The following is a 12,500-nucleotide window of genomic DNA, read 5'->3' as shown; positions in this document are numbered from 1 at the left end:
AGCGATGGTGTATCGCAGACAAACTGCACTACATTGCACCGCTACGTTACCTTGTAATGATAGTGAACAGTGTTACAAGGTATCGATTCAAAGCCACTGAGAGGCAACTTTACAGTCCTGTAATTTTCTCTCTCTCTCTCTCTCTCTCTCTCTCTCTCTCTCTCTCTCTCTCTCTCTCTCTCACACACACACACACACAATCTTTCTTTCTCACTCTCTTTACAAAAACAGAACCGTCCAAGTAAAGTTATGATGTCACAATAATCACTCTTAACTTACTAATCTTGGTTTCTGCTAACGAGAAAAATCTTTTTTTTTTAATCGGAAAGATGTCAATAACTCTCCTTCTGTCATTCGTGACGTCACGGACAGACGAAGTCACTGTGGCATGGAATTAATAATAATGCCATCATCTCTCTTCCTCAGAATTGGGTCAACAGTTAAGTTTGAGGAGAGGTCAAGAAGATATGTGTGTACATATATGAGCATATATATATATATATATATATATATATATATATATATATATATATATATATATATATATATATATATATATATGCACACACAATTAGAATAAACTAAATACATACACAAATAATTTATTCCTGCAACTAAAGCCCTCAACTTTCTCCCCAATAGTTCAGGCTAAGCGTAAACGTTCTTCCACCTCGCGTGAATGACAGCTTCAAACAAGAGTCCAATTCTCAATCTAACTAATGGTACTGTATGGACCCAGAAACACGACCACCCAGAATACTTGAACGGGCTTTGAAAGGATCGAGATAGACAGAGGAGGGGCTGGTATGTGACCAACAGATGTTGGAGTTTCAACCAGTAGTTATTATTTGAATTCTCGTCAGCTGGAAAGTGGGAGTAATCTTAATTAGGGAATGATTTTATAAGCTTTAGAAGCGACACTTATATGTTTTATATAGATTTGTAAGAGTGAGGAACAATATTAAATTTTTAAGACTGAGGAACAATATTAAATTTTTAAGACTGAGAAACAATATATTACTAATAAGCCTGAGAAACAATATTAAATTTATGAGGCTGAGAAACAATATCAAATTTATAAGACAGAAACAGTATTAAATTTATAAGACTGAGAAGCAATATTAAATATATATGACTGAAAAACTATAACATTTATAAGACTGAGAAGCAATATTAAATTTATAAGACTGAGGAACAATATTAAATATTCAAGACTGAGAAACAATATATTACTCATAAGACTGAGAAACAATATTAAATATATGTGACTGGGAAACAATATTAAATTTATAAACTGAGAAGGAATATTAAATTTTTAAGTTGAGAACCAATATCAAATTCATAAGACTGAAAACCCATATTAAATCAACAAGACTCATTAACAATACTTTTATATATCGCATAATTTATTTTGTGTATTTTACTGGATGAAAATAAGAGAATATAAGAAAAAAATTATATCTATTCCAGACGGAATCTCTTGTAAACATATATCATAATAAATTGAGAGAGAGAGAGAGAGAGAGAGAGAGAGAGAGAGAGAGAGAGAATCTACCTCTCCCTCCTTTGGTGCATGTAAATAACGGAAATTTGACTCGAAAACCTAATTTCCAATATGCAAATCCAAAATGATAACGCAACCGTCTAGACATGATTATTATGATAATAGGCTCCAATTCCAAAGTGAAACTAACAATAAAATATAAGAAAAAATCAGAGATAACTAACTTATATTCTTCTGCCCCTTTCTTGGTGTCGCCCCAAACCAAAATTCCATAAAAGAGTTTTATGACACCAATTTAATTTCGAAATGTTCATTAGAAACTGAAGTGAATGTGTTCAGTGATTTCGTCCGCGGCCCTATCGAGAGGTAAGAGACTATTTCCCTGAGAACAATTATTATCATTCTGAAATGAAATTCAGGTCTGCTCGCTCTTTCCCCAACCGCTGAGTGCGGGTTTTTGAAATGATGGTTGTAAGGAAAAATATATATATATATATATATATATAAAGGATATTGGTCTCTTTCAGTGTTATAGTTGAAGGAATAAAGATTATAATAATAATGAAATTTTTCTAGGCTGTAAGAAAAATGTATAAAAATTATTATTTGAAAAAATTATTTTTCTTGGATGTATGAAAAATATATATGTAAAGGATATTAGTCTCTTTCAGTGTTATGGCTGAATGAATGACAACCTTTATAATATTGAAGTTTTCTAGGTTGAAAGAAAAAAATTTATAAAAATTATTATTTAAAAAAGTATTTTTTCGAAGTGTATGAAATATATATATATATATATATATAATATATATATATATATATATATATATATATATGATATTGGCGTCTTTCAGTGTATGGCTGAATGAATGATAATCTTTATATTATTCAACATTTCCAGGTTGTAAGAAAAAATGTATAAAAATGGTTATTTAAAAATGGTACTTTTCTAAGTTATATGGAAAATATATATATGATATCGTTCTCTTTCAGTGTTATGGTTGAATGAATGATAATCTTTATAATAATCAAATTTTTCTAAGTTGAGAGAAAAAATGTATAAAAATGAGTATTCTATAAAGTATTTTTCTAGGTTTTATGAAAAATATATATAAATTATATTATCCTCTTTCAGTGTTATAGCTGAATGAATGCAAATTTATATATATTTATATACATATGTATATATATTATATATATTATAATAATATATATAATATATATATATAGTAATATATAGTATATATTAATTAATATATATATATAATTATTAATATATATAATTATAATAATATACATATATCTATATATATAATAATAATATATATATATATATATATATATATAGGATATATATATATGATATATGTGTGTGGTGTGTGTGTGTGTTTGTATATATATATATATATAATATATTATATATGATATATATATATATATATATATAATATTATATATGTTTAGGTTGTAAGAAAAATGTATAAAAATGATTATTTAAGAACAGCATTTATATAATATTTTTTCTAGACTCCAGGAAGAATATCTGTTGAAGGAGAGTTTTTGAAATGACGGTTGTAAGAAACATATATATACGAATGGATGCTGGTCCATTTCAGTCCTATGATCGAAGGAGAGAATTTTCACGATATCTTTCATTTTGCATTTTTAAGACTTACTCATTCATAATGGCTCTAAATATGATGAATTCCGCATTCAGAAATGTAAAAAGAATGATTCAGCCATTGAATGTCTATCACTGGAGAATATCTAATTTTTCTAATAATTTCCTAAACCAGTCTTCATAACTGCACGCTATATTCAAGCCTTCGCATTTATTTACCTAACATAGTTATGCGCTCACACTTTGTTTTTTAGATAAACACATCAGAGAGAATTATCGTCAAGGCATTCCGAAACAAGACCTCCTTAAAATGCCTTGAATCTCATCCTCAAAGGCGAAACCAATTAAGCTTAAAAATGCATTTTGCGTTTATATTCGCGGCAAATTACCTGTCAGGCTAAAAGCAGCTGCGCATGTGTTCAGGGTGATGAACACGTCACGAAAATCCTGAGGTGAATCACTCAAAAAAAGTAAATGAGCAATCGGTCGGTGCGAGAATTCCTCCTGAAAAGAGGTCTCCTGTTTCTACGACTTAGTTCCTGACGTGTACGTTTGTATATGGTCTAGGGTCGTAAATCAACCTGGTAGGTAATGCTTGCCTTCAAGTCTTCATACGTTTGAAGTATTTTTTTTATTTACGATTTCAAAATATTAGTTATTAAGGTGAGTGTGATATAATTCAGAATTTACAGAGCATATATATATATATATATATATATATATATATATATATATATATATATATATATATATATATATATATAAATTTATACACACACACATATATATATATATATATATATATATATATATAATATATATATATATATATGTGTGTGTGTGTGTGTGTGTATGTGTGTGTCGTGTGTGTATGAAATTTATATATAAAATATATATATATAATATATATATATATATATATATATATATATTTTTAAATATTTATATATATATATATGCAGAAGCCAGGTACTATGTCGTACCTCTAAGTAAATGGGGATACAATCCGCCTGATCATTCATAATATGAACTAGCTTGTTACCTAACCGTTGTTTTTTCAAATGTTTGTGCTCTTACTTGTTAGTTCCTTGAGGTGACATATCACACTTTAGTGAACAAGACCACAGTTGATGGTCGAAAGCTTTAATCCTATACAAGAAATATATATTTTAAACTACAAGAGGAATTTACTTCATTGTGGATTGTATCCCCATATATATATTAGGGCTTGTGCCTTGTATGATAAGGCGCCCTATGAGGTAATGTTAGACTAGCGATAATCTTACGCTAAGTCGGTTGGTATTGCACTTCCATCTCAATGGAGTGTCTGGGGGTTTGTAGATCATTTACGAAGTCGGTATTATCTTGTTGGTTAAATTTTACGACGATGTGTTAACTCATGGTGAGGAGGTTCTTGTAGAAAACACGAAATATAAAAATATATGTATTCTTCTGAAGTTTTACATGCTGAAGATCAGATATGATTGTACAAGTCTTCTAATAACGATAGCTTGATCGCTTCTGCCAATGATGATGGCTAATCCTATTCCTCTACATGATAAAGCTTAGGTAAAGAGGTACAGGTCTTCTAATGACGATAGCTAACTCTGTTCTGCTCGTCTTTACCATACATCTGTTACAAGTTATGAAGGAACAGACAGTAGTTAGAACATGAACATACATACAAATGACATAGTTTCATACGAACACAAAATGAGACACGCTACAGATCACGTAGGCCGTTTGAATTATAGGTCGGGGTAGTTGTCTCAAGCAGGGAGCTTGGACTAATGTTTATAAACAATTGAATGACTACAGGTGACGGCATGTTATCTTAGCCTACATACTTATTGTATACGTCATCTTTAGCGTCTCTAGTCTGATCACATTCCTGCAAGCAATCTTTTATATATATGGACTAACATTCCATATTTTTATTATGAAACACTTACATTAGCTCGGTCAGCTACCAAAACCAGCTACTGAATATTACTCAAACTTGACTTGCATTTGACTTATAGGAGTGTGATACAGACACTATGTGAATATATATATATATATATATATATATATATATATATATATATATATATATATATATATATATATATATATATTAGTATAAAAATCCATGGTGTACATGAATTGATTCAAGTAATAAAATAAAATATAAAACAATGATATTGGTAAATAATAGTGATCACGTGATATATAATGATACAGTTTTTTCACTTCATCTCATTAAGATACATATGCTACAGAAAATACTAATGTACTCTGATAATTGCATAGAATGAAGATTAACATGATAAAAATCATATTTTAACTGATAAAAAATTTCATATATGAATTGATAAAATTATTAATGTTTATGCTGATTGATTCGTTGATTTTTATGCTAAATGTTTTATATATCTGATACATTAATCAATATACTAACTCATATAACTGCAGATATTGGTAAGATAAAAGTAACAGATTGATTATAGGACTACCTGATTTGTTTATACATATGTATATGGATTCATATAATTATGATTAATATATGTGCACTTAAAATAGATTCCTATTGCGTACACGCAAAGATATATTTCGATTCTGTTATTTATGATCATTTATATATAGATTCCTAGTGCGTACACGCAAAAAATATATTTCGATTCTGTTATTTATGATAATTTATATAAGAGATTCCTATTGCGTACACGCAAAGATATATTTCGACTCTGTTATTTATGATCAATTATATATAGGATACATGATACTTTATATATATAGGATACATGACCGAGGTTATACTACTTCACTTTTAACTAGCGTTCGAACAACTTTTCGTCCATTACACAGTTCCAGACAACCACCTATAGCCCAATGAAACGGCCTATTTCACAGGGTTAAAACAAGGGGGAAATTTGCCTGGGCGGGTCCAACGTTCTATTTTTGCGCTCATACTTATTCTCTGCATCCTAAGCTACACGATTACGTTCGCGATGAATAAAAAAACATCCCCAGCACGAGTCCTTCGCCAGCAAAGTAGAGTTGAATATCCTTCGGGTCGTAATTGTCGGAAGTATGTCCCATTTGTAGTCGATTTCCACAGCCACCGGAGCGTTCCGCATTAAAACGAGATTAACAACGAGATACGGTGTCGGTCGAGATTAACGACGAGATACGGTGTCGGTCGAAGAAGTCCATGAAATTCCTTTCACATTGTAGGCGGTTGTTACTTGACTGTAGTCGTCCGCTGCGACGAACGATTTTTTGAAGTTGCGATGTGAAACTCTCGTACTGCAGGATACTGTAACCAGGTTCCATTAATCAGCCTGCAAGTTAAATTATACTTGTCACAAGGGCAAAGTAAATTCAGACAACATCCAAATACGGGAGGGGAGAGAGCCATTTAGACCAGACTTAACCCACATGAATTCGCTGATATTTTGGAATTCAAAAGAGTCCGCTGTACAAACTTTTTTATCCATGGCATTAACAATGAGTGAAACCTAAATTCCAGGTCTATGATGACTGTAAAAATATCCATAATTATAAAAAAAAAAAAAAAAAAAATAGATATCATTACGAGTCTCAAAGAAAATTCGATATTACTGGTAGTAAGTTACTAGACAAAGAAGTGGAAAACGGAGCTATTTGTAAGATTGCCAGGCAACATAAGAATCAAAGAGAAGATTAATCATGATTCTGTATTTCTCTATGCTAACTGAAATTAAGTTGTGATAAAATCTGATCCTATGTGCCCTAACAAAAGTTTCATATTCAATTTTCTCGCGCGCATCCTCTGAGGTTAATTTTTAAAAACTTTATTAATAGGTAGGAGATGCAACGAAAAAAACCCCTATGTAACTAATTTCTAAATAAACTTTGGGTTTTTCAAGAAAATGAGACATTTTTCCATGAATGTTTTACTTGAATTGTAATAGGCTAATGTTGCAAGTAAATATTTCATATATACATATCTTGATACTTCTAAATGTCTATGAGGTTCAGAAAAAAAAATTAATTCATTTTGTTGTTATAGAAATTCTATTTGCTTATTTTGTTATTCATTAATTTTAAATGATTGCAAGTCCTTAGCTAAAGTTGCATTGCGCATACGGATAGACATGTCTGCCTTGCCCATGAGAAGTTCGGGCTAAGCATTCCTTTCTCCAGTCAATCTGCTTTTGCAAGCGCGAGATGAAGCCTGTGTAAGCAGATTATTGAGGTTAAAAGGAACAAATACTGATACGGCAATGATGACGTCGTCACTTGGCAGGAGATTGCTCTCAGCCAGCTAAGAGTTACGTTACTTGGCTGTAATAAATACGAGTTTAGGATAAATTTATTATCTTTTAATACTCGACCCACATGAGAAGAATGTCTGAAAAAAAAAAAAAACAGTACCAAAATTGAACAATATATTAGTTTCATGTTGGAAATCTGCATAATTGTAATTATGTTAAATTAAATATTCCTTATCCAAACTGATGAAAAAGGTTTCCATACAAATTCTATATATATTATTAGCCCTGTATAAGATTCATATAGGATTATTCCATAGATAACATTTTCACTTCTAGACTTCCTGACTTTAAAATCTCTTTTATTTTTATTTTATTTATTATTTATTTATTATTATTATTATTATTATTTTTTTTTTTTTCATTGACTACGAATATAAATCACCGGGACAGACAATATGTCAGTAGGTTTTGGATATGTGTTTGAACTTTTAGCTTATTTGTCATTACTAAAGCATTAAGTTAGAGTTCAAATCTTTACGCATATATATTTGGATATTTAATAACCTATGGTTACGTTTTGCTTATTGATTTTATCGTGATTCCTTTTTTATTATAATTTGTAACCCTTCCGACTTCTTACGGAGTGTATTATATTGACTCCACTTGTATCCATATTTATTTTATTTTTTTATATTTTATTTATTTATATATTTTTTTTATATATTTGATAAATTAATGGTTGGCTTGAATATGTGGAAGAATGTTCTAGCGGCGTACCGTATAAGGCTACTTGCGGCATCAATTCTATAGATACAAGATATAAATGATAAAGGTATTTAAACCGAGAGAACCGCTATAATCCAGTTCGGATCCAATATCACGAGTTGTAACTCGTAAGACATTGACACTTCCTATTTAATTATCAGTTATTACCAAACCGATTGACTCTGGGTGATAAAATATATTATTGGTTTTCTTAATGGAAAGGAATTCACACAACGTGTTAAGGAGATTATTATTGATTTACACCGCCCGAGTCACAGATTATTATGTGTTGAATTCCATATTTACTGATTTAGCACTCATAAATATTCGTAACGCACTCAATTGCGGTGTTTGTTTTTAGTGCTATTAATTCTATATAACGTGTCAAGGAACTATTAACACTAAGAAGTGTTTATTCCCTCTGTCAGACTCGTAATTCTGTTAATAATTCTACGTATATTCTTTCAAGGATTGATTTGGCACAGGATAGGCCCTTAAACTGACAGGTGTCTTAGTGTATCCCTTGTTTTCATGACACGTGTTACAATTAGTTATGTGCTTTTTATATCTGTAAGCATTGTAGGCCAGTAAAACAAAACAGTGATTTGGCTTTCTGTGACATAGTAGGGAACCCTGGATGACGGAATGCAACCTGTTTATGACGATTGGTATGAAAGAGATTATTATTACTACCTGGTCGTTAGTCATCTGCTGTGTTCTTCGGGTTTTCCTCGTCACGGACCTACATATAATATTACATTTGATTACATTATTCTGATACACATACTTTAAATATATTTTTGCTTTAGTGTTTCTGCTCGAAGTGTTTATTGGTTTGCTTAGCTGCTGACCTTGTTTCCGTTCGAAGTGTTTATTGTTTGGTGTTTATTGTTTTGCTTATCACTGTTGACACTTGCTTTGTTCAGTTTGTAACAGTTCTGCGCTCTCCAACCAGATATTCAATGGTTCGCGATCTCTTGGGTTAAGGAATTTTCTTGTTTAGATACGGTTTTAACAATAGGCACGGATGTTTCTATATCTTTTAGTCCAATTAATGGTTCTTTGCTGTATGGTGCGGGATTGCGGGATAATGCGTCAGCTATGACAATTGCTTTCCCAGGTAGATATCTTATCTTGGCTCCAAAGACCTGAATGATCATTTGTCACCGAGTTCCCTTTGGACTGTGATTAAAGCCTTTGAAAAACTCGGTAAAGGACTCATGTTCAGTAAGGACTTTATCAGGATAGCCATAGATTATGAACTTAAAATGTACTAGTGTTAAAGATACCTAGCCCTTCCTTGCCTATTACTGCATATTTACTTTCAGAGGGCTTTAGTTTACGTGAATAAAAAGGCTATAGGGAAGAACTGTTTATCATATTACTGAAGTAATACCCTCTTACCCCTTGGTCTGAGGCGTCTGTTGCAATAAAAAAAATTCTTTATTTAAATCAGGGATTTTTAAGTTAGGTGAGCTGCATTTTCCGCTTTTAAGATATCGAACGCCTGTTGATGCTTTTCAGACCATAATAAATCTACGCTCTTCTTCGTAAGATCTGTTAAAGGAGCTGTCATGATTGAAGAGTTTACATATTTACATACGATTGTAATACCCACTACAGCGCAAAAGTGCTGTATCACCCTTTTACGTTAATAAGTACCAGGAAAGTTATGAATAGCCGACACCCCTTACCATGGACTAATACTTTTAAGACCTTGACTAGACACATAAAACCTAGATAAACATGTTCGGTTTTTAAAAACTCACATTTAGATATTTTACTCTGAGATTATTTGTCTTTGTCTCTGTAAGCACTAGCTCTAGTTTATGTGAATGGTACTTCTAAGGTATTAGAAAGGATTACAAGATCATCCATATAGGCATGAGGTTATCCCCCTAAAAGTCTCCAAACACTATATTGTAATTGGGGCGCAACGTAAGCCGGAGGCATACGTAAAAAATTGATAATGTCCCCTGATGTGCTGGAAACGGAGTATGAGGTACAATCACTTAGGTAATGGTATCTGGTAAAAGCTTTTAAGTAAGTCCAAGCTGGTGAAAAATTTATTCTAACCCTAACAGAGATAAGATGTCGTCGCTACATGGCACTGGAAACTATCGGGAGTCGTTTCCTTGTTTAAGCGACAGAAATCTACGCAGATACGCCAAGTCCGATCTTTTATGGCATGACTTTTGAGGGAAAATTATATGGGCTATTTGATTTCCTAATGGCTCCTATTACTAACATATTTCAAACTTCGTCATTTATCTCTATTTTGAAATTGCAGTGAGAGTCTATACGAAGGTACGGTATATAGCTTTATGTTTGTCCTTAGACCGTATTTTGTGTTAAATTACATCCGTTTTTCCAGAGATCACTCGCTAGTGGAGAAACTTCCTGGTATTCAGGTAAAAGATAAAAAAAAATTTCTGCTGAATCACCTCTGCTTGAATGACTTTACTGATATTACTTTAGATAGATTATCAGAGAGATTCATCCACGACTGGTTGGGCGGGATTAAAAGTTAGCAACAATAAAAGAAATGCGATATTGTATGTATAGGTTTTTGTGGATTACTATATTAACTTGTTTGCAGCGAGTCAACCGTGTCTAGGGCTTTGTTCGCGGAAATCGTTATATTTCAGAGTGTCGGGAAGGATTAAAATTTCATTTCCCGCAAAGTCTTTTTACACGCACTAAGACATTCGAGGGTGCATGCTTCTCGAGATTTTGCGTGCAAAGTGCGACTGCGGTTGTGGTGGGAGAATTCTGTTGGGTCATTTGAACAATGTTACGATTTATGAGACAATGTATAGTTCCTTTATATAAGTTATTATTTGATTAACTGTCTCATTTTTGTTCAAACGGATTTTAATATGTTTGAAGGTTTATAGGATTTCCCTTTGATAAACACGCCTTATTTTGCAGGATGTAAGTTAATAATTTTGTATACCCCCTAGATGAATCTTACAATTACACTAGATACAGATCAATGTTTTTTATAACTATAGAGGTACTGTAAACGCTCGCTTATCCGGACTTCTCATTAGGGAAGTTCGAACAACAGACGGTGAGTCCGTAAATACAGGATATTACGTGTACTAAAGGAATAAACAAGATATTCTAATTTTTACGGCGCGTACAGTCGGGCTTTATCCACCACTACTTATAATAACTTACGTATTAAAAAAAAAACGAAACCTGCTCTGATTACTTTATACGGTCGTGTGTTTCATAGGAAAAATCCTTTTTAATTCAAAAAGATATCGGTATGTATGAACCAACATCGCTTTTCCCCACTCTGCTAGAGTCGCTTATTGTATGGAATTTGCTATGCTTTGAACACTCGGCAGTTTTTGACTGACCTTGACCGCTTTGACTAGGTGACACAGTCACCGAGTTTGCTTGTTTGATTCTGAACGGGCTACTGTTTCTATTTTTTTTTTAATAATTAAGATCCTTCTCTTTATTACCATCGGCAACGTATTGTGTGTTTTAGCATTATGTTGCTGGTTACGTATAAAGCAATGAATGACGAACTATTAGGAACTGAAGCGATTACTAATAAGACAAGTTATCACTACTGCATTCAAATTAACTGTTTGTACTTCATTCTTTGCTAAAATTTGAAATAGTGAGGGATCCTGGTCAGCGCATTTAGCCTGATGAAAGTTTTTTACAGACATGTTATTCCTTGCAATCCAGCCATATTTTTAAAGTTAAGTTGAGTCATTGAGGTTCGATATTTTATATAACTCAAAAAACTCAAGGCTAAAACTGTGATCGGGACTTGCAAAGGAGCATTTATTGTCATGACCCGAAATAGTGTTACCTCTAATTTATATAGATTTGTACGGGTGTTCCACTTGTTTTTTGTGTGTTTTCTAATCACTACGGTGCTTAACGACCCTATCCATGCATCTGTATAAATACAGACGTCCACTGCGTAAACGCATATTCACTGTTTAATATGATTTGTTATCTAAGGGATTAATAATCACCCAAAATGATAAAATTAACATAGTATATGATTATGATATTTCAGTAGAACTTCTGGAAACAGACACTCAAAGATAAAAACTCGCAGTAGCGAAATCTCAATGATGTTGATAATTTCTGTAAAAAAGTAAGATTAAGAATGTCTCGTACTTCAGCCACAGGAATAACGAAATTCGACTGCAAAGGAAACACCCAAAAACAAAGTTACTCCAAATGAATAAAAAATTGTACTTAGCTTGCTTTTGTGGAAGTCACGGTGTTCCGATAACGACACACGGCCTTGGTCTCCTTCTCTATTTAGCGGATGACCTGGTTTGGCTTCAGTTTTCCCCCGTGCGCGTTTGTTTCGATGATTCGAGCCCTTGAAAGA

This window comes from Macrobrachium nipponense, chromosome 42, assembly GCF_015104395.2.
Source record: "Macrobrachium nipponense isolate FS-2020 chromosome 42, ASM1510439v2, whole genome shotgun sequence".
NCBI classification, from domain to species: domain Eukaryota; kingdom Metazoa; phylum Arthropoda; class Malacostraca; order Decapoda; family Palaemonidae; genus Macrobrachium; species Macrobrachium nipponense.
This window is presented reverse-complemented; position numbering follows the sequence as displayed.